We start from the raw sequence: 22,127 nt of genomic DNA, 5'->3' as shown, positions 1-22,127 counted from the left end.
ATTCTTTTATATTCCAAATTCTAATAAATGCATAGATCTTTCTGGAATCTCTTCTGATCTGCTAAATCAACACAAAAGTTTTTATTACTTGTAGATAATCATATCATCTATTTTTGTCTCTTCAGTCCCAATACTTAAAACTTACTTATTTCAGTACACTGGTGAAAATTTCTAATTCTATGCTGGTAGCAAGAATAGGCATGTCTTCTATTCCCAATTTTAGTGGAAATACGGCTATAGTTTCAGCATTATCTTTGTTGTTTGCTATATTTTTCTTTTCTTTTTTATTTTTGGTCGGCCATAGGTTTTTTTTATCATGTGAATTTTCTTTTCAGTATGAGCTTTCTGATGTTCCATTCAGTTTTTAACACTTGCTAAAGTTCACCTCATTCATGGTGTTTTGCTTCAGAATGATTATTTCTCATGTGCTACAGAGTGTAAATTCCTGATGAAAGCTTTCACATTTTCAAGCTATTCACAGGGCTTTTAATGAGTATGAATTTTCTGGTGTCTAATGTGGTGTGACTTCTGGCTGAAAGCTTTGCCACATTCACTACACTGATAAGGCTTCTGACCTGTGTGTATTCTCAAATGCAGAGCAAGGGTTGAGAACTGAAAAAAAGCTTTCCCACATTCATTGCAACCATAGGGTTTCTCACCTGTATGACTTCTCACATGCACAGTAAGGGATGAACTCTAAGAGAAGGCTTTTCCACAAACATTGCATTCATAAGGTTTATCACCTGAATGAATTCTCACATGTACAATGAGTGATGTTCTTTGAGAGAAGGCTTTTCCACATTCATTACATTCATAGGGTTTCTCTCCAGTGTGAATGTTTTGATGTTTTATGAGGTATTTCTTCTGGCCAAAAGCTGTTCCACACTCACTACATTTAAAGGGTTTCTCTCCAATATAAATTTTCTCATGCTCGGTAAAATTTGATTTTCCACTAAAGGTTTTCCCACACTCTTTACATACAAAGGGCTTCTCTCCAGTATGAGTTCTCTGGTGTCTGATGAGGTTTGACTTTTGAATGAAAGCTTTTCCACAATCTTTACACTCAAAGGGTTTCTCTCCAGTGTGAATCTTCTGATGGGTAAGGAGGTTTTCCTTCTGGCTGAAGGACTTTCCACATTCATTACATTCAAACAGCTTCTCTCCAGTATGGGTGTTCTAATGTTTAATGACATACTGCTTTTGGCTAAAGGCTTTTCCACATTCATTACATTCAAAAGGTTTCTCTCTATTATGAAAATGCTCATGCTCAGTGAGATTTGATTTGTGGCTGAAGATTTTCCCACATACCTTACAGGCAAAGGGGTTTTCCCCACTATAAGCTCTCTGCTTACTTAGGTGTGACATCTGAATGGAAGCTTTCCCACATTCACAAGGTTTCTCTCCAGTATGAACTTTTTGATGAATGAGGAATTACTTTTGGCTGAAGATATTTCCACATTTCTTACATTTATAAGGCTTCTCTGTGTATGACCTTTCAAATGCAGAATAAGGAAAAAGATTTTTGAGAAAATTTTATCATACTCAGTACATTCAAAGCTTTCTTTCCAATATTAGTTTTCTAATATTCAATGAAGCTTTGCTACATTCACTGGTTTCTCTCCAGCATGAATTTTCAGCTGCCCAATGAGATCTGTCATCTAGCTAAAGGTTTTTCAACAGGGTTTCTCTTCAGCATGACTTCTACGTTCAATGAGATGTGATATATGAGTAGAAGTTTCCCCACCTTCAGTAAATTCATAGGGTTTCTGTCCTATGAATACCAACTTATGAATGCTCTGGTATTAGATGGGGTACAAACTATTTAAACTAAAGGTATTTCCACACTGATTTACACTTACAAGGGGTTATTACCGTAACAACTAAGCTGTGGTAGAGGATTTCCAAACTGATTAAATTGAAGATTCTTTCCTATACATCTTCCCTCCTGTTAAAGACTAAATTGTGTTTCAAACTCAAAGCTTCAAAAAAGATGTCACCTTGACAGAAATAAGGTCTGAAATAAGAGGAAGTGTTGCTCCAATTTTCTTATAGTCACTGCTTTTTTTCTCAGCCTGTAGTTTATTGGAGATGAATGCAACTTGCCTCTCAAGTCTTGTCGCCTCTCTATATGCTCATCATCTTCTTAGGCTTCTTCTAAAATAGAATACAAAGAATCAACATTGAAAGAAATTAATACATAAAGTGCTCAGAACTCTGGCTGGTACATGGTAAATAAACAGTTAACAACCATTACCAGCAATGAAATTTCAGATTGTTGCTTTTTGAGTATTAACTCTGGTAAATTTATCTCCTAGTATAAAATAATTCATACAACCAATATCTCTGACTAAATTATGAGAAGGGAATCCTTGTAGAAGATATCTGGGTAGGAAATTAATATTCACAAATGACTCATCAAAACTTAGGTTACTCTTTTTTCCCCTAAGGGAGATTTTTTTAATTTTTTGCTATGGGGCATGTGCATTTGCTAGACAGAGAGCGAGAAATCACCCTCCAGCGGGGATGGCCATGCTGCAATCCCTTCTCCATTCTCCTCTCGGGATCTTGGGCATGCACACACACGTGCCCGGCGTGAGTTTAAGCCACCAGGTCCAGGACTCAAACTGCGTTCGACTACATGGGAGTCCAGCGACAGTGTTTCAAACTCAAAGCTTCAAAAAAGATGTCACCTTGACAGAAATAAGGTCTGAAATAAGAGGAAGTGTTGCTCCAATTTTCTTATAGTCACTGCTTTTTTTCTCAGCCTGTAGTTTATTGGAGATGAATGCAACTTGCCTCTCAAGTCTTGTCGCCTCTCTATATGCTCATCATCTTCTTAGGCTTCTTCTAAAATAGAATACAAAGAATCAACATTGAAAGAAATTAATACATAAAGTGCTCAGAACTCTGGCTGGTACATGGTAAATAAACAGTTAACAACCATTACCAGCAATGAAATTTCAGATTGTTGCTTTTTGAGTATTAACTCTGGTAAATTTATCTCCTAGTATAAAATAATTCATACAACCAATATCTCTGACTAAATTATGAGAAGGGAATCCTTGTAGAAGATATCTGGGTAGGAAATTAATATTCACAAATGACTCATCAAAACTTAGGTTACTCTTTTTTCCCCTAAGGGAGATTTTTTTAATTTTTTGCTATGGGGCGTGTGCATTTGCTAGACAGAGAGCGAGAAATCACCCTCCAGCGGGGATGGCCATGCTGCAATCCCTTCTCCATTCTCCTCTCGGGATCTTGGGCATGCACACACACGTGCCCGGCGTGAGTTTAAGCCACCAGGTCCAGGACTCAAACTGCGTTCGACTACATGGGAGTCCAGCGACATAGCCATTACGCTAACTGCTGGTACCTAAGGGAGATTTTTTGCTACAGGGTGAGTGAGCTTGCTGCAGACACTAAGAGACAGAGAGAAAGAGAGTGAGAAATCACCCTCTGGGGGGATGGCCATACTGAAATTCCGTTCTCCATTCTCCTCTTCAGATTTTGGGCTCGCATTGCACATGTGCTTGGCATGAGTTTTAAGCCAAGTCTGGGATTCATACTACAGTTGACTATGTGGGAAGAGTCCAGCAACAGAATTATGCTATCTGCTGACCCCAACTTAGGTTACTCTTTTTTTTTTTTTTTTGAGAGGTTTTCGCTATAGGGTGCGCTCACCAGACAGACAGAGAGACAGAAAGCGAGAAATCACCCCCCAGGGGGGATGGTCATGCCGCAATCCCTTCTCCTCCATTCTCCTCTCGGGATCTTGGGCACGCACGCACACGCGCCCAGCGTGAGTTTTTTAAGCCACCGGGTCCGGGACACGAACCGCGGTCGACTATGTGGGAGTCCAACGGCATAGCCATTACACTAACTGCTGGTCCCAACTTAGGTTACTCTTGAAAATAATGTTTCCATTTCAAAATTCAGCAAACTGCAAAACAAGCGATGAGGAACTGCCAAATAGGATAAAAGGATGATCATTAAAAAATGAGATATTACACCTGGGATCAACCAACAATGCTTCTTCCCCAAATCCCCATTAAAATGGCAAGAAAGAGAAAAAGGCTACAAATTCGCAATAAAAATGATATATAAGAAACAATGATACACAACAGATATTAACAAGTTTTTCATTAATGGAAAGCATATAGAAGACTGTCAATGCACAGTAGGGTGTTAGTTTAGGAAACTCAAATAATGTAAATGTACTACAAAACATGTTATCAATTTAAGTAAACTGATCTGTGCCACAAGATACAAGAAAGGAAAGATCCAGGAAATTAAGAAAATCAACTCTCTCAAGAAGGATGGTGGCAGAAAAAGTCAGTCGTGAGGACCAGCAGATGGTGTAATGGTTGCACTGTTAGACTCTCACATAGCTGACATTGGTTCAAGTCCCAGACCCAGTAGCTTAACATTCATGCTGGATGCATGTGCCCAAAAATCCTGAAAGGAGAAGAGAAGAGAAGGGATTGTGGTCTGGCTATTCCCCCTCGGTGGTAATTTCTTGTTTTCTGTCTCTCTGGTGAGTGCACGAGCCCGATAGCAAAAATCTCAAAAAAAAAAAAAAAAAAGAAGTCAGTCAATTGTACTTTTCTAGTCAAGACAAAGGACTAACCACTCTTTAGTATAAAATAGAAGTTTACTCTTTGCAGAAATATACTCAGAGAAGTTCATATTTAGGGACACCCAGCAAATGAGATTAACAGGGAAGAGGTACTATACTGAAATAAATGGGATTAAATCTACATAACATAGTAAGACCTCCAGTATTAGTCTGTAGCTGAGGACAAAATATACTGGCAAAATAAACTTATGAGCAGGGTATCAGAGGATCCTTCCCTGGAAATTGAAACGCCCATGATAGAATTCATAGTATTTGTCAAAGGACCTAACCCTGGCTTAACAGAGTAAACAGTCTACTCTACAGATAAGAGACCACTGGTCTGTGAGGTAGTCTTTTTTTTTTTTTTTAAGAGATTTTTGCTAGAGAGTGCATTCGCTCACCAGAGAGACAGAGAAAAAGTGAGAAATCACTCCCTAAGGGAGATGGCCAGACTACAATCCCGTCCTCCATTCTCCTCTTGGAATCTTGGGTACACATGCAGACATGCTTGGTGTAAATTTCAAGCCTCTGGGTCCAAAATTCAAACTGTGGTCAACCACGTGGGAGTCCAGTGCCCTAACCACCAGGCAACCTTCTGGGCCTAGAGAAATTCTTATAGTTTCAAATTCCACATTGTAGCTAATTTTGTCAAGTGGTGTTGTACCAAAGAATAATCACAATTATCTGAAAAAGCAATTAAAATGCTTTTCCCTTTTCCAATTACTTATCTGTGTGAGGCCAGAATTTTTCATATACTCCAATCAAACAACATATAACAGGCCCAGCTGTGGTAGCACAGGCAGCTTATGCTGCTGTACAATGCTGGAGTCATACGAGAAAGCCTGGATTTCAGATCTTGGGTTGAGTTGAACACACTAGACAGATACACCCATGATCCTGGCTGGTTGGAAGGCTGAGGGGAAGGGTGGTAGACCATGCTGTGGCAAAACCCTGGTAAGAGTGCCTGCCCCTCTCTCTCTCCTTCTCAAGAAAGAAACAAACTTTTGGGAAAAAATAATATTAAAAATCAGCTATCTTCAGGGGTCAGCAGGCAGCTTGGTGGTTAAAGGCACAGAACTCCTACATGGCAGACCATGGTTCAAGACCTGAACCTGGTGGCTTGCTTTCTTACATTCCCTCTTGGATCAAACTGGAAAATAATATTAATAACAATTAATAAAGTTAAATAATTCTTTTTAAAAAAGAATTGGCCATGTAGGACCTGGAGCTTTAATTACATAGCCCTCATATGGAAATTTTCATGCAGCTGAGTCTGAACAGTTTAAGTATAACCTGAAATGATGTATTTCATCAATGGAATCACCCTTTTCTTCAAATAGCTAACAGTACATATTTTGGGTACCTATGTACATGTACCCAGTGTGATTTTTTTTTAAAAGAATTTCTATTTTTATTTATTAGTTCATTTATCTTAATTTGACCAGAGAGAGAGAGGGAGAGAGAAAGTTAGAAAGCAAGCCAACAGTTCTAGGACTCAAACTGTGATCGACCATGTGGGAGTGTCCAACATCTTAATCACCATGCCATCTACTGGAATCCCCAGTGTGATTTTCAAGCCACAAGGTCTGTGACTCAAACTATGGCAGACCTCTTTTCAACCAGCTTACAATAAAGACTACATATAAAACATAAAAGCACATAAGATATAATTTACTGAGGACATTTGAGTTTCCCCGGAAAACATAAAAGTTGGGTCAAGAACCACTGGGGAGATTGAAAACCTAATTCAAGTTTAAATGTTAATTAAATAGCACCTAGTTAAGCAGAATATTTTGTAACCAAAGGCCAAGATTCAAAGAATTTTACAGAGGAAACAAAATAGGTTTATTTTGACAATCATGTGATATATATGTTCTTAAGTAGTGACTTATCTTTTTAAAGTCCTCATGATCCTTACCACAAAGACCATGATTAAAGAAGTAATACAAATGTAACATGAAATTAGTTTGAGGTGATCTCTGGACCTGAATCTAATGAAATGAAACTTCTAACTTGGATAGGATATTATTGTACTGTCTGTCACAAGAATATTTCTTGCCTTTTTTTCTTTCATTTGTTATAGGGCACCTGTGCTTGCTAGACTGATAGAGAGATTGAAAGTGGGGAGGCCAGCAGGTGGCGTTGTGGTTAAGGATGCTAGACTCCCACAGCAGTTCAAGTCCCAGACCTGGCAGCTTGCTTTCTCACTTTCTCTGTCCCTCTCTGAACAAATGAAAATAAATACATAAAAAATAAAGTTAAATAAAGTAATTTTTTAAAAAAGAAAAATAAAGTGGGAAAGTGTAAGGAGTGGCCAAATCTGGGCTGAACAATGTAACTTTTAAAGAAGACAAAACAGGATTGCTCACTTGGACCAATACTTAAGAAGCAGAAATTAAACTGTTTTAGCCAGAGAAAGCCAGGTGGGGCTTATTTAGAACTGCAAGATGCAGGCAACCCATTTTCCAGGACCCTTCCCTTCTTGAGAACTCTGTTTTTCTTTCCCTTTCCTTTAATAAACACCTCACTTTGCTATACATTAAAAAAAAAAAAATTCACTGCAAGACACAAGATGCTCCACAGCTGCAGCCAACAACAGAAAATACATGGCTTGACCTTCCACTTCTCCTTCCCCCATTGCCCTATAAAAGAACAAACCTGGCAACAGCTTGGGGCCACAGTGATCTCTATCAGAGAGGCCCAAACTGCCCAATCCCTGCTTTTCTCTACTGTGTGTCTATCTGTCCTTTTTGGGCACACAGGCACCCAGTGTTTTTCAAGTGGCCAGGCCCAAGACTCAAACAGTGTAGCAGGTCATGTGGGATTCAGCTGCCTTAATCACCTTGCCACCTGGCTGGCCCAACACAATGACAATTAAGTCAGACAGTTTTTCCAGTCTGTAAACATGTAAAATTATTGCAAGAAAGAAAGGCTGGAAATGACAAAATAAGAACTGTCATCACAGAGTTACTTTTAATCTCAGATGGACTGCATCTACAGGAATTTATGATGAGAAAAGGAAAGAGAGAATGTAGAGTTCTACAGTAACAGGATGGGTTAAACTGAAGAAAATATAAAAGCAAAAAATAAGGGGAGCCGGCAGGTGGCATTGTGGTTAAGGCAGCTGGACACTCACATGGCTGACTGTGGTTTAAGTACTGGATCTGACAGCTTGCTTTCTAACTTTCCCTCTCTCTGGTCAACTTTAAAAAAATAAAATAAAAAATGATGACAATGAATAAAATTACATAAAATAATTTTGAAAAAGCAAAAGATGAAAAAACAACTTAGATAAAGCAACAGCACAGATCATCAGGTACTGATCAAGCAAAAGTGAGAGACAAATTCCAAGAGGGTTGATTCAAACCTAACAAATAGATCCTTTATTCTAAGATGAGAACAGACAACTCTGTCTTTTTATGTCTGTGAAGAAGGAAAAAAAAAAAACACAAACTGTTGATAAGAGTAGAAAGTAGCTACAATTCTTTTTTTTTTTAATAGTTAGATCTCTATTATAAAATCTGATCTGCTAAAAAAAATACGGAACACTTCACAAATTTGTGTGTCATCCTTGCGCAGGGGCCATGCTAATCTTCTCTGTATCATTCCAATTTTAGTATATGTGCTGCCGAAGCGAGCATGAAAGTAGCTATAATTCTAATGTCACATGACAAGGGATATGAGCAGGCAGCTACTGCTGCTATACTAACAGAGCCATCATGCATAGTGCTCTCCAGAAACATCAACCATGGCCTCAGGAGTCAAGTCACAGCCTCTGGCAACACAGAATGCCAGAATGTAGGTTGGTTGAATGAGACTTGACGGACCTACTGGCATCCCTGAATGGTAGGGAACAGAGAGGGCTGAAAAGGAAACAGACATGCCATTCTTGAATAAAGTAGCCTGTAAAAGTACAGATTAAATAAGAATTTTCTATGTCCCTAAATTCCTGACTTATACATCCAACTATCTATTTTAATATGTACATGTATGATCAGTAAACATGTAAAAAATTAAGCCCAAAAGAAAACTCCTGATCCATCTCCTACAATTCCTATAGTCTTCCTACCTCAGTAAATGGTAACCCATTTTCTTCCAGTTATTAAAACCAAAGCCCTGGAGTCATTGACGACTCCTTTTTATGCTTATAACCTACCTGCAGTTTATCAGCAATTACCTTAAACCATCTTAAACACCTGACTACTTATCATTAAACAACCACCACTTTCTCAACTGAATTTACTGCAATGACCCCAATTAATCTCTTAGCCACCAGGTCTGAGACTCAATCCTTGCTTGACTCTGTGGGAGTCCAGTGCCCTTAACTAGCACGCCACCTGCTGGCCCATCATTATCATTTTTTAATTTGACCGGAGGAGAGAACAGAGGAAAAGTGAGAAGGCAAGCTGCCAGGTCTAGGACCTTAACCATCACACCACCTGCTGGCCCAGTAAATTAAATCTTTAGAAAAAGAATAACAACAAATGAAGTTAAATGAATAATTAAAAAAAAAAAAAAAAGTAAACACAGGGCCAGCAAGTAGTATAGTGGTTAGGGCAGCTGGATCTCACATGGCTATTTGTGCGGCTTTGAGTCTTAGGCCTAGAAGCTTAAAAAGTATATTAAGCATGTGTGTGTACATGTGCAAAATCCTAAGAGGAGAATGAAGAAGGACTGAGGTGCAGCCATCCCCCCTGGGGTGCTTTTGCACTTTCTCTCTCTTTCCAGTGTATGTGCCCTGTAAGAAAAACTAACAAAAAAAGTCACAGTCATACACACACACACACACACACACACACACACACAGAGCAGAAAGACAGTACTGATTTTGTAAGTCAGTAACTTATGAAAGCAATACATGCAGGTTGAAGGGAAGGAGGCAGAGTAATTTGTTTATCGACAATGGGGTAAGAACAAAATATTAAAATCATGGATGTAAAATATAATTCTGAGGTATTTAACTAAGAAAAAGTGGTAAGTAATAAAAAAGAACCTAAATATCAGATGCTATATAAAGACTTAGGACAAAAAAAAAAAAAGACTTAGGACATATAGGACCAGCCGATGGCATGGAGGTTAAGGTGGTTGGATCCCACATCTTTGACTGCACAGTTGAGTCCTGGATCCCACAGCTTGAAAAACAATGCAAGGCATAGGAACGTGTATGCTTAAATCCTGAGAAGAGAATAGAGAAGGGAGAATTGTGACATGGCCATCCACTGTGGGTGCTGCTTTCTCAAATCCCACTCCCATCTCCAAGTGTATGTGCTCCACAGAAATTTTAAAAAAATAAAAAAAGACTTGGGGCCACCAGGTAGTATGGTGGTTAAGGTGCAGCTTGCTCTCTCTCTGTTGATGGCCACATGCCATATAGCAAATTTAAAAAATGATAGGGACCAGCAGTTGGCATAAGGGCTATGACGCGGGACTCTCATGTAGTCAACTGCAATTCAAGGCCCGGACCAGGTGGCTTAAACTCACATGGGGTGTGTGCGTGCATGCCCAAGATCCCAAGAGAATGGAGGAAGAGGTTGTGGTGTGGCCATCTCCCCAGGGAGTGATTTCTTGCTTTCTGTCTCTCTGGCAAGTGCAAGTGCCCTAAAAACCTCTCAAAATTTTTTTTAAAAATAAAAAAATTAAATCAAATAATTCTTAAAAAAAAAAAAAAGAAAGAAGACCCATAAAGGATAATGCATGAGAAACGGAGCTAATATACAAAGAGGGCTGTGAAACTGGATATAAGACTGAAGAACAACCACAATAGATGCAGTACAAATGAAGTACACAGTGTTGACAACAGAGGAACATCTGTTCCTTTAGAATAATGAAAGGGGTACTGAAACAAGAAAATGATGACTAGAAATATCATTCACATATCCAAGAAATTCCTATCAAATGATACCCAAGAATAAAGCCCCAGCCCATAAGAAAATGCTCTTAAAAATATTTCAGAGCTGGGACCAGCAGTTGGTGTAATGGTTATGTCGCTGGACTCTCATGTAGTTGGTAATGGTTCAACTCCCAGATCGGACCCACGCCAGGCGTGTGTGCGTGCGTGCATGCCCAAGATGCCGAGAGAAGAATGGAGGAAAAGGGACTGCAACGTGGCCATACCCTGAGGGGTGATTTCTCGCTTTCTGTCTCTCTTTGTCTTTCTGGCAAGCACCCGTGCCTTGTAGCAAAAACCTCTTATAAAAAAACAAACAAACAGAGGTGTCAATATTGACTGAATGACTTGTTGCCTAGTTATTATTCACTTACCTAGACAGACTTCCTTTCCACTTCTTTCTCCACCATCCAATTTGTCTTGCTTCAACAAATGATCACATATATTTTGGTCCCTTTATAACCTGCTATTAGGGAAATGACACAGCACTACAGTGTTAATGCTGGAGCCAAAGTACAATCCTAGGACGCAGGCAGTTCCCCAGGGCTTTTGAAACTTTGGATGGATGAGTAAGATTAAGTTTCCAAGGATGCAGGAGGAAGTGGCCCTGTGGAAAAAAAAAGAAAGTAATGACCTTTTTGCCTCAGACACTAAAGCGCACACAGTGTGTGGGAAAAGGTACCAGGACTTCTTGAGTCCTAAATTTCAAAGCCATACTCATTAAACCATTTAAAGTCTCCACACATTCATGCCACCTATTGGCCCCATCTTAATAATATAATTACTAAGTAAGGACTAGAATACATAGAAATCAATCATCTTGGGGCCAGCAGGTGGTGTAGTGGTTAAGGGGCCAAATTCCCACATGACTGATTGCAGTTCAAATCCCAAACGCACCAGCTTGAAAAATCTGAGAAGTGAGAAGATAGAGAAGGAATGTGGTGTGGCTATCCCCCATGGGTGGTGATTTCTCACTTTCCCTCTCTTGTCTGTCTCTAGTGAATACATACACAATATGACCAAAAAACTTTCATTTTTTAAAGAATTATTTCATTTAACTTTATTATTTTAATTTGACAGGGGCTGGGGGGAGAGAAAGTGAGAAAGCAAGCCGCCAGGTCCAGGACTCGCACCATGGTTGGCCATGTGGGAGTCCAGCACCCTCAACTACCAAGCTACCTGCTGACCCATGGCAAAAAATACTTAAAAAAAAAAAAAAATTAGAGACCAGCAGGTGGCATGGCAGTTAAGGCGCTGGATACTCTCACAGGTCGACCATGGTTGGAGTCCTGGACCTGATGGTTTGCTTTCTCACTTCCTCTCTCTGGTCAAATTAAAATAAATAAATGAATAAATAAAATTAAATAATTCTTTAAAAAAATTAACAACTTTCATATATACCAATGATTTCACTCTTAATGGAAAATATCTAGAAAAATACTTATAACAAAATATCTAGAAATATACTTATAACAAGTGTTTAGAACCTTTATGAAGAAAGTTTTAAAACACTCCAGCGGATCAAAAAGGAAAGACATATTATGTACCTAGACAGAAATATTTAACACCATAAAGATACCCCCATAGCCTAAGTGACCTTATAAATTTAATTCAATTCCAATAATCACAAGTTTCCTGGAACTATTAGATGGCGGAATGGTTACATCACTGAGTCCTCACACAGCTGACCAGTTTGAATCCTAGACCTGGTGGCTTGAAAATTATGCTGAGAGCATGTGCATGCGTGCCCAAGATTCTGGGAGGAGAATGGAGGAGATGGCATTGCAGCATGGCCCCAGGGAGGCGATGATTTCTCACTTTCCCTCTCACTGCCTCTCTCTGCGGAGTGCACGCAACCTAAGGCAAAAACCTATGGGGCGAGGAAGGTCTCTCCCTACCCCAGCCAGAATTCAACAAGCTGATTCCAAAGTCAACATAGAAAAATAAACAAGCAGGGCCAGCAGGTGGCATGGTGGTTAAGGGCACTGGACTCCCACATGACCAACCTTGGTTTGAGTCCCAGATCTGGTAGCTTGCTTTCTCACTCTCCCACCCTTTCCAGTTGCATGCTTGCTCTGTCCCTCTCTGATCAAATAAAATAAAGCTAAAATCTCTCTTTAAAAACATAAAGAAGAAAACGGAGAAATTTGAGAGTAGAAAAGGTTTTTGATGATAAAAAGACTGTTGAATCTAACTATGTAATGTTTCTATTTTTATTAACTATATTGTATTTTATATTTATTTTTGCCATAGGTACATGTGCTCCCTGGAAACAGAGAGAGATTACAAGGAATGGTCACACTGAAATTCCTTCTCCTTCATTTCTTCTTCCTTTTGAGGTTTTGGAGACATATGCACACAAATATACAGGGTGTTTTTCAAGCCGTCAGGAGTGAAAAGCACAGCTAGCCATGTGGGATCCAGCTGCTTTAACCATGGTGCATGGGCTGGGCCAGTAACTTTAATACAAAATAAACCCTCCTGAATGCATGGGTTAAAAAAAAAAAAAAAAAGTCACTATGAACATTGTCAAAACACAAATTAAAAACTTCAAGGGCCAGCCTGTGATAGGGTGGCTAAGGTGGTTGGATCCCATATAGCCAACAGTGCAGTTCAAGTCTCGGACACAGTGACTTGAAAAACATACCAGGGGGCACCAGCAGTTGGCGTAATGGCTATGGATGACTTCCATGTAGTCAACTGCTGTTCGAGTCCCAGACCTGGTGGCTTAAACTCACGCCAGGCATTTGTGCATGTGTGCCAAAGATACCAAGAGAAGGGACTGTGGCATGGCCATCTCCCCGGGGAGTGATTTCTCACTTTCTGTCCTTGTCTTTCTGGCGAGCACACGCGCCCTTCAGCAAAAACCTCTCCAAAAAAAAAAAAAAAAAAAAAACATACTAGGGGACCAGCAGATGGAATAATGGTTACGCTGCCGGACTTCCTTGTATTCGACCAGTTTGAATCCTGGACACAGCGGCTTAAAACTCACATCAGGGCATGTATGTGCATGCCCAAGATCCCAAGAAGAAAATGGAGGGGAAGGGGTTGTGACGAGGCCATCCCCTCAAGGATGATTTCTTGCTTTCTGCCTCTCTGATGAGCACACACACCCTATAGCAAAAATCTCTCTCTAAAAGAAAAACATGCCAGGCACAGGGCCAGCAGGTAGTATACTGGTTACAGCACTGGACTCCCACATGGATGACTGCAGTTTGAGTCCCAGATCCCGTGGCTTAAAACTCACACCAGTTACATGTGTATATGCCCAAAATCCCAAGAGGAAAAAGGAGAAGAAGGAACTGTGGCTTCACCACCATCACCACCCCTGTGGTAAGCACACACACCCTATAGCAAAGACTCCAGTGAGCACACGCACCCTATAGCAAAGACTCTCTTAAAAAAGAAAAGAAAGAAAAACATGACAGGTGCTTATGTATGCATGTCCAAAATCCCAAGAAAACTAAAGAGAGGGAACTGTAGCATGGCCATTCCCTACCCCAGGGGGGTGATTTCTCATACTCCCCCCCTTCTCTACAAGCTCATGTCCTATAGCAGAAACTAAAAAAAAAAAATTCATTTCCTATAAGGCAAATCTTTCTAATGAATAAACATCTCCCAGGAAGAATATCCCCAAGAAAAATGGAGAAAATGATATAAACCTACAGTCCCCAGATTAATACATATGGCCCTTTAAACATATGAAAACTCAACCTCACTTATAATTTTTTTTCTCTCTTTTTTTTTTTTTTTTTGAGAGAGATTTTCACTGTAGGGCGCGTGCGTTCGCCAGACAGACAGAGAGAGACATAGAGACAGAAAGCGAGAAATCACCCCCCAGGGGGGATGGTCACGCCGCAATCCCTTCTCCTCCATTCTCCTCTCGGGATCTTGGGCACGCGCGCACACGCGCCCGGCGTGAGTTTTAAGCCACCGGGTCCGGGACACGAACCGCGGTCGACTACGTGGGAATCCAGCGACATAGCCATTACGCTAACTGCTGGTTCCCTACCTCACTTATAATTTAAGGGGATGTAAATTAAACCTATACTAAGATACTAATTCTCAGTAGTGCCTTTAGCAAAAAATGAAATATTCAACACTAAACTCTGATGATGAGGCTCTTGGTTTACTACTAGTGGGAATATAATAAGTACTTACCCACTAGTCAATTTCACCGAAGCAATCTACTTTAGAAACTCCTGTGTAAGTACAAAATGACAGATAAATTATTCATTACTGCATTGTTAGTAAAAGCAAAAGATTGGAAACAACCCAAATATTTAACAACAGGGGATTAATTAACTGAATCAACTACAGTAGATTCACACAATGGCATCTCCTTTATATAGCAGCTAGAAAAAAAAGATAATGATTAAGAAGGGACATCTCCAGGATGAAGTAAGTTATCGAGAGGCCTATACGGCACACTATCTTTAAATAAGGGTAGGAACTAAGCAAAGAAAAATTATACATCAGTGACCAAACACACAAAAATATTACTTGAAGGATAAACAAAAAACAAACCAAAATATTTAAGAAATTTGGACCAGCAGATGGTGTAATGGTTACATTGCTGGACTGCCACATGGTCAACTACAGTTCGAGTCCCTGACTAGGCAGTTTGATACTTCCATGGATCAAAGTAAAATAATGATTGAGGGAGGGGAGCAGAATAATATCTCTGACAAGCATTTTTGTTGAATCATAGGAATATAATATCTTTTTTTGTTACAGGGTGTGTGCATTCACTAAAAAGAAAAAGACCGAGACAAAGTGGGAAAGCACTCCCACCAGGGGAGTGAAACACCGTAATTAATCCCTTCTCTTCCATTCACTCTTGGGATTTGGGGCACCAAAGGGCAGTGCCTAGTGTGTTTTTCAAGCCATGATGTCAGGGACTTGAACCACACAGTTGGCCATGTGGGATCCAGTTGCCTCAACCACCATAATGAAATTCATTTAAAAAAAAAAAAAAAAAGTCTGCTAGAGGGCATAAGTACTCACTGAGGACAAAAGAGAAAAAGTGAAAAAGCACTCCCCCCCTCCATGGGAGATGGTGACACTGCCACTCCTTTTCTTCCATTCTCTTTTTGGGATTTTGGAAGCACATGCACAGGTGCCCAGGGTGTTTCTCAAGCTGCTGGGTCTGGGATGCCAACTCATAGTCGTCCATATGAGACACAGCCACCTTAATCTTAATCACCAAGTCACCAGCTAGCCCAATCAAATTAGCATTAAAAAAGCAGTCCCTTGGGCCAGCAGGTGGAATAGTGGTTAAGGTGCTGGATCCCACATGGCAGACCATGAAATTTGAATCCTGGACCTGGTAGCTTGAAAAATATGCCTGGGAGGTATACATTAGTGCCCAAAATCCTAAGAGGAAAATGGAAATGGTACTGTGGCATGGTCTTTCCTTGGAGGGGAAGAGGGGATGATTTCTTACTTCTCACTTTTCCTGTTTCCAGTAAGCACACACACCCTGTAGTAAAAAAAAAACTAAAACAAACAAAAAAGCAGTACCTTAACTTGAAAACAAATTGGAACAAACAAACCCAACTACTTATTACCTCGGTAACATTAATTCCAGAGAAACATTTTCAAATGACAAAACTTTGACTACATCTTTAGCAACATGCATCATAAAGACAAAAATAGCTACACATATACATCATGAACTATATTAAGGAAAATTTTAACACAATATAGTTACATTTACAGTTATTATTAATAGCAATAATGTTATTTTGAAATCATGTTGCTTATATTGCAGGATAAAGCAAAAAAATACTTTTTCATTTTGACTATAAAATACAATTTAGGAGCCAGAAAATTAGGTAAAAATGTCTTACCATTCAAACAGAATTAGAAATGCTAATATGGACTCATGATTAAAAAAAATATGAATCTTCTAGCTCTGCTATTTAAAATGGCCTTGATGAGCCAGACTTGTGGCCTAGAGGTTAAGAGAGTCAGATCCTACATGGCCAGACAACAGTGTGAGTCTCAGCCCAGTGTTAAAAACAAGCCTTTAAGTGGGGACCAGCAGGTGGTGTGATGGTTAAGGCGCTGGACACTCCCACATGGCCAAAGACGGTTCGAGTCCCGAACCTGGTGGCTTGCTTTCTTACTTTCTCTCTCTCACTCTGGTCAAATTAAAAAAATAAATGAATGAGTAAATAAAATTAAATAAATAATTCTAAAAAAAAAAAAAGGAAGGAATAAAACAAGCCATAAGCTAAGCATCTGTGCCCCATATCTCCAAAATCTCAATGGAAAAATTTAAAAGAAATTATGTTGTGAGCATGCCCATTAGGGGTTGCTTTCTCTGTCTCCCCTCTCTTCTGCCTCTCTCAGGCAAGTCTACATGCTTTCTAGCAATTAAAAAAGAAAAAAACAGCCTTAAAACAGTGTTACCCCTTAGCAATCAGCATAACCTAGCTCTTGGTCTGTCTCTAGTATTAGTCTTCAATAAAAGGATAAGAGCTCTTTGGAGAAATGGCCAATTCCAGTTCTGAAAGAGGAGGTATAAAATGAACTTGGACTACAAGAAAGATAAATGTCAAATCAAAATGAGATAGCAGTTGGCTTGAAGGCACATTCCAATGATATCAAAAAGAAAACTAAAAAAAAAAAAAGAAAGAAAGAAAGAAAGAAAAGAAAGAAAACTAATGTAGTTATCAGAACACACTAAATTTATACAACTTTAAAATGATGCCCCTCCGCCCCAAAAAAGTAAAGTAAAAATTCAGGAAAAAATTGATGACTTGAACAATCAAATGAATGTAAAAGGGAGGGACCAGCAGTTGGCGTAATGGCTATGTTACTGGACTCCCACATAGCCAACCGGGGTTCGAGTCCTGGACCTCGGGGCTCAAACTCATGCCAGACATGTGTGTATGTGTGCCCTAGATCCTGAGAGGAGAATGAAGGAGGAGGGTTGCGTGACCACTCCCCCTGGGGGAGTGTGATTTCTCACTTTTTGTCTCTCTGGCAGGTACACACGCCCTATAGCAAACCTCCCCAAAAGAACAAAACAAATGAAATGCAAAAGGAATGAAAAGACTAGAAAATCATCACTTTACAACCCCTGTAGAAATTACTGATTCAGCTAAGAATTATTTTTTGATGTTAAAATCATTCATTAAGGGGGCTGGCAGGTAGTGTGGTGGTTAAGGGTGCTGGACTCCCACATGGCCAACCACAGTTCAAATCCCAAACCTGGTAGCCTGCTTTCTCACTTTCTCTCTCTCTCTCTCACTCGCTGTCACTCTAAAATAAGCAAATAAATAAGTAAAGTTCAATAAAAATAATTATTAAAAAGAAGTTCTCATCTTAAATAAAATTTAAAATGCATTCATTAAGGCCATTAAGGACAAGGGATAGTGGTATGGCCATATACCGGGAGGATCCTTTCTTCTAACCACTTACCCTCCCCTCCTGCCATGGGAAATAAAAAAAAAAAAAAAAAAAAAAAAAAAAGCATATATTAGCTAACTAATGATATTAAAGCAAAACAACACAGATTACATTTTGGTCATAAAGGGAAACAATCACTAAGGGTGGCCCAGCCATATGGTGTATCTCTTGATGTGATACAATATGAAGTACCTAAGAATGATCACCTCTGATATATTTTGCCCAAAAAAAGAGTCACATTAAAAAAATACATATACGGGGCCAGCAGGTGGTGCGGTTGTTAAGGACGTTGGGCTCCCACATGGCCCACCTTGGTTCAAGTCTCAGACCTGGCGGCTCGCTCTCTCTCTTCTCCTCCTCCGTCCCTCCCTCCCTCTCCCTCTCTGGTCAACTTAAAATAAATAAATAAAATAAAGTAAAATAATTATTTTTTTTTTTTTGAGACACACGTGCCCGGCATGAGTTTAAGCCACCGGGTCCGGGACTCGAACCACGGTCGACTACATGGGAGTCCAGCGACAGCCATTATGCTAACTGCTGGTCCCAAAATAATTATTTAAAAAAATATATATATATCATTAGATACTCTGATGAAGTAAAATCATGAGAAAGTAACCACAGAAATCAAGGAGCAATGGGACCAGCAGTTAGTGTAATGGCTATGTCGCTGGACTCCCATGTAGTCAACCGTGGCTCGAGTCCCGGACAAGGTGGCTTACATTCACACGGGTGCATGTGTGCACGTGCCCAAGATCCCGAGAGGAGAATGGAGAAGGGTTTGCAGCATAGTCATCCCCCAGGGGGGTGATTTCTTGCTTTCTGTCTCTCTTTCTGGCCAGCAAACGTCCCCTATAGCAAAAACCTCTTAAAAAATAAAAAAAGAAATCAAGAAGCAAATCTCATGAAGATGAGAGTGATTAATTTTTAAAGATAACTATAACTTGAAATTTAACTTCATTCCAGTAAAAAAGGGAAATATTCCCTCAAATAAAATGCTTAATTATGGAAATAATAAAAGCACATTTAGACGTCTTTCTGGAAATTTCAACCACAAACAGTATGAATGACTGTACTATTTTTGAGCAATTATTTTTTGTCAGATAGTAATAATTATACTAAACATTTATCAAGTACTTATACTAAGCACTATTTTTAGAACTGCACAATCATCCTGTAAATCAGATAATATGATTATATTACTATATAAGAAACTGAAGCATAAGGTTTAAGTATCTGAGATCACTTAGGCACAAAGAGGCAAAAGAAGTTAACATAGGAAGTCTGGCTCCATGACCTATGACCTCCTTTAAAAAGAAACTTTAGAATATATACTATACACTTAGAAATCAAACATAAAAAGGTATTTGCCTTTGTCATATCTATTCCAGTATCCTCATCCCCAACAGCTAGCCACTTTTATTAATTTCTCGTATTTTTTTTTTGAGAGGTTTTTCACTATAGGGCACGTGCGCTCACCAGACAGAGACAGACAGAAAGCGAGAAATCACCCCCCAGAGGGGATGGCCATGCCGCTATCCCTTCTCCTCCATTCTCCTCTCAATCCCTTCTCCTCCAAGGATCTTGGGCACGAACGCACACGCGTCCAGCGTGGGTTTTAAGCCACCGGGTCCAGGACGCGAACCGTTGTCGACTACCTGGGAGTCCAGCAACATAGCCATTATGCTGACTGCTGGTTCCCAATCTTTTGACTTTTTTAAGAAAACTACATATTCTTAATATTCCCCTCCCCTTTTTTAAAAAAGGTGTTTGCCATAGGGTTTGTGCCTCACAGGAAAGAAAAAGAGAGACAAAGAGAGGGAAAGTGAAAAATCACCTTCAGGGGGATGGCCACACTACAATCTCTTCTCCTCTATTCTCCTGGGATTTGGGGCGCGCATGCACATGTACCTACATGATTTTTCAAGTTTTCAAGTCTGGAACTCAAACAGGAGTCAGCCATGTGGGAGTCCAGCACCTTAAACACCACACCACTTGCTGGTTGGTATTACCCTCTTCCTTACTCCAGATCCCACACCTTCCTTTTTTTATTCACTTAACAAATTAACTCAATCTCCATATGTAAAAGGCTTCTTCCTCATTCTTTTGTGCAGCCATTGCAGGGAAATACCACAATTATTGAATCAATCTCTTACTGATGGGCACAGATTGTTTCTAATCTTTTACTTTGCCAAACACTGTTGCAAAGAGCAACCTTGTACCTATATGTGTCGTGCAAATACAGGTACATTCAGGGCCAGCAGAGGGCATGGTGAAGGTCAGGAGTCAGTCAACCATGGTCTCCCACATAGTGGTGGTCCAAGTCTAGGACCTGACAGGCTTGCTCGCTCGCTCTCCCGCTCTCTCTCTCTCTCTCTCACACTCTCGCGCACGCGCTCTCCCTCCCTCTTTTCTCTCTCTCTCTCTCTCGCTATTGTGCCCTATAGCAAATTTTTTAAAATAATAAATAAAATTAAATAAATAATTCTTAAAAAAAATATATAAATGTGTTAGCAGTTAATTTCCAAATGTACCAATAAAGCAGCTAGGTCAAGAAGAAAATAGGTTTGTCATTATTAGAGATACTGAAACCAATTTATTGCCAAATTGCACTTCACAAGTTTTACTCATGCTCATACCAACACCATTTTTCATTTCTGAGGCTTTATATTTTAGGATGTGTTACATTTAGGTCCTCACCTCCACACACCTTGATCTTTACTGGCTATTGTTGCTCATCTATTTTTCCATATGAAGTACTATAGAATCGGCTCACCCAGTTCCAAAAGAAAAATACCCGTCAATACGTTACTTAGGATAACATTAAATTAATAAATTTACTTAAGTTCATACAAGTCTTTATGTCAGATGGCATATCTATTTGTTCATATCTTCTGTTACAACCCTTAGTGGTATTTTAAAGTTCTTATCTAACGTTTTTCAAATTTCTAAAGTTTACTCGCCAATATTTTATTTTTTTATTAATAGTGAAAATACTGTCGAGTTTTCTTTTTTTTCAATTATGTCTTCTAACTGGCTGTCGTCTGCAAATTTGGGGGCTACTGATTTGTAAACATTAATTTGGTACCCAATTATTTTAACTCTTTTAGTATTTAAAATTCTCTTAAGAATTTTATTGCCAAATTGCACTCCGTCTGTAAAACGAGTGCGGGTTATTTCTTTTACAAAGCATCATAGCAGACAGAAATCGGCTTTCTCCATTACTTCACACAATCCATACAACCTGAAAACACCTCGATTAATTAAGGAATTGGGATACCTAGATCTACCTACAGGATAAACATTCCAACAACTAAGTTTCTTTCTAAAAATAAAAATAATTGTGCCAACCTAGAACTCCCGACTTTAATCTTGGACTCTCCATATTACATGAGATTTCTTCTCAACGCTATTTAGCAGAGGACTCCGCCTGACAGCACTATTAAATGTACCTCAAAGCCAGGGGAATTGACACAGAATTGAGGCATTCTGTAACGAAGAGTTCGTCTGAAATACTCTTGATTTTAAAAGCATAATAACAGTCACAATAACTTGCATTCTACCCCAATTAAAAACAAATGCGTTTTTAAATAAGATCTGTTTTAAAACCATTCGTCATTTAGCTTCCCTCCCCTCTTCAAATCTTCAAGTAAAACGGATGCCCCAGGAAGATGGCACCGTTCTAACGATCAGCACTTTCGACAAGGGAGGTGCGGCTCAAACGTTTTACCTCCGAGCCGGAATCCTCCATCTCCTTCTTAAGGGCGACCACACAGTCCTGCGCTCAATGTTCCATTCACTCAACAATCCCAAACATCGGGTCCAATTTTGCGGTCAAACTCAGGGTCACACATGCTCAGACTCTCCTCAGCGACCCCCACCTCCGCCCCACACGTAGGCCAGAAGCTCTCAAACCCACTCCCCAAGTCCGCACCGCGCCCCTGGAGACAGGGAATCCTCCCCTTCAACCTCCCTGGCCCGACCGACCTGAGACGCCCAGATCCCACCTCCTACTTTCGCGCCACGTGGACCCAGGGGCCGTGCTGACCCGCGGACAAAGACCAAAATGTCCACTCCCTGGGCTGCGCCTGCGCACTGCGAGGGCGAGCGAGTACTCCCAGAAGTCTCCGCGACGCGGCCCAGCCCGGCCACCGCGGCCAGGCCCGGCTGGTAGGGGATTACCTCTGTTACCAGTAACGCCGCTTTTCC

At 40.0% G+C, this 22,127-nt stretch overlaps 1 non-coding gene and 1 pseudogene across 1 annotated transcript; both read right to left on the bottom strand.

Moving 5' to 3' along the window:
• Nucleotides 1-323: 323 nt before the first annotated feature.
• On the bottom strand, nt 324-22,028 carry LOC102478997 (zinc finger protein OZF-like; annotated as a pseudogene).
• Nucleotides 8,150-8,256, bottom strand: LOC114005362 (U6 spliceosomal RNA). Its single transcript, XR_003547221.1, has one exon. It is a non-coding gene; the product is annotated as a U6 spliceosomal RNA (small nuclear RNA).
• Nucleotides 22,029-22,127: the final 99 nt, after the last annotated feature.

The sequence above is a fragment of the Tupaia chinensis genome, unplaced genomic scaffold, assembly GCF_000334495.1.
Source record: "Tupaia chinensis unplaced genomic scaffold, TupChi_1.0 Scaffold143654_1, whole genome shotgun sequence".
Taxonomy (NCBI): domain Eukaryota; kingdom Metazoa; phylum Chordata; class Mammalia; order Scandentia; family Tupaiidae; genus Tupaia; species Tupaia belangeri.
Note: the sequence above shows the minus strand (reverse complement) of the source record. Positions and strands in the feature narration are given on the sequence as shown.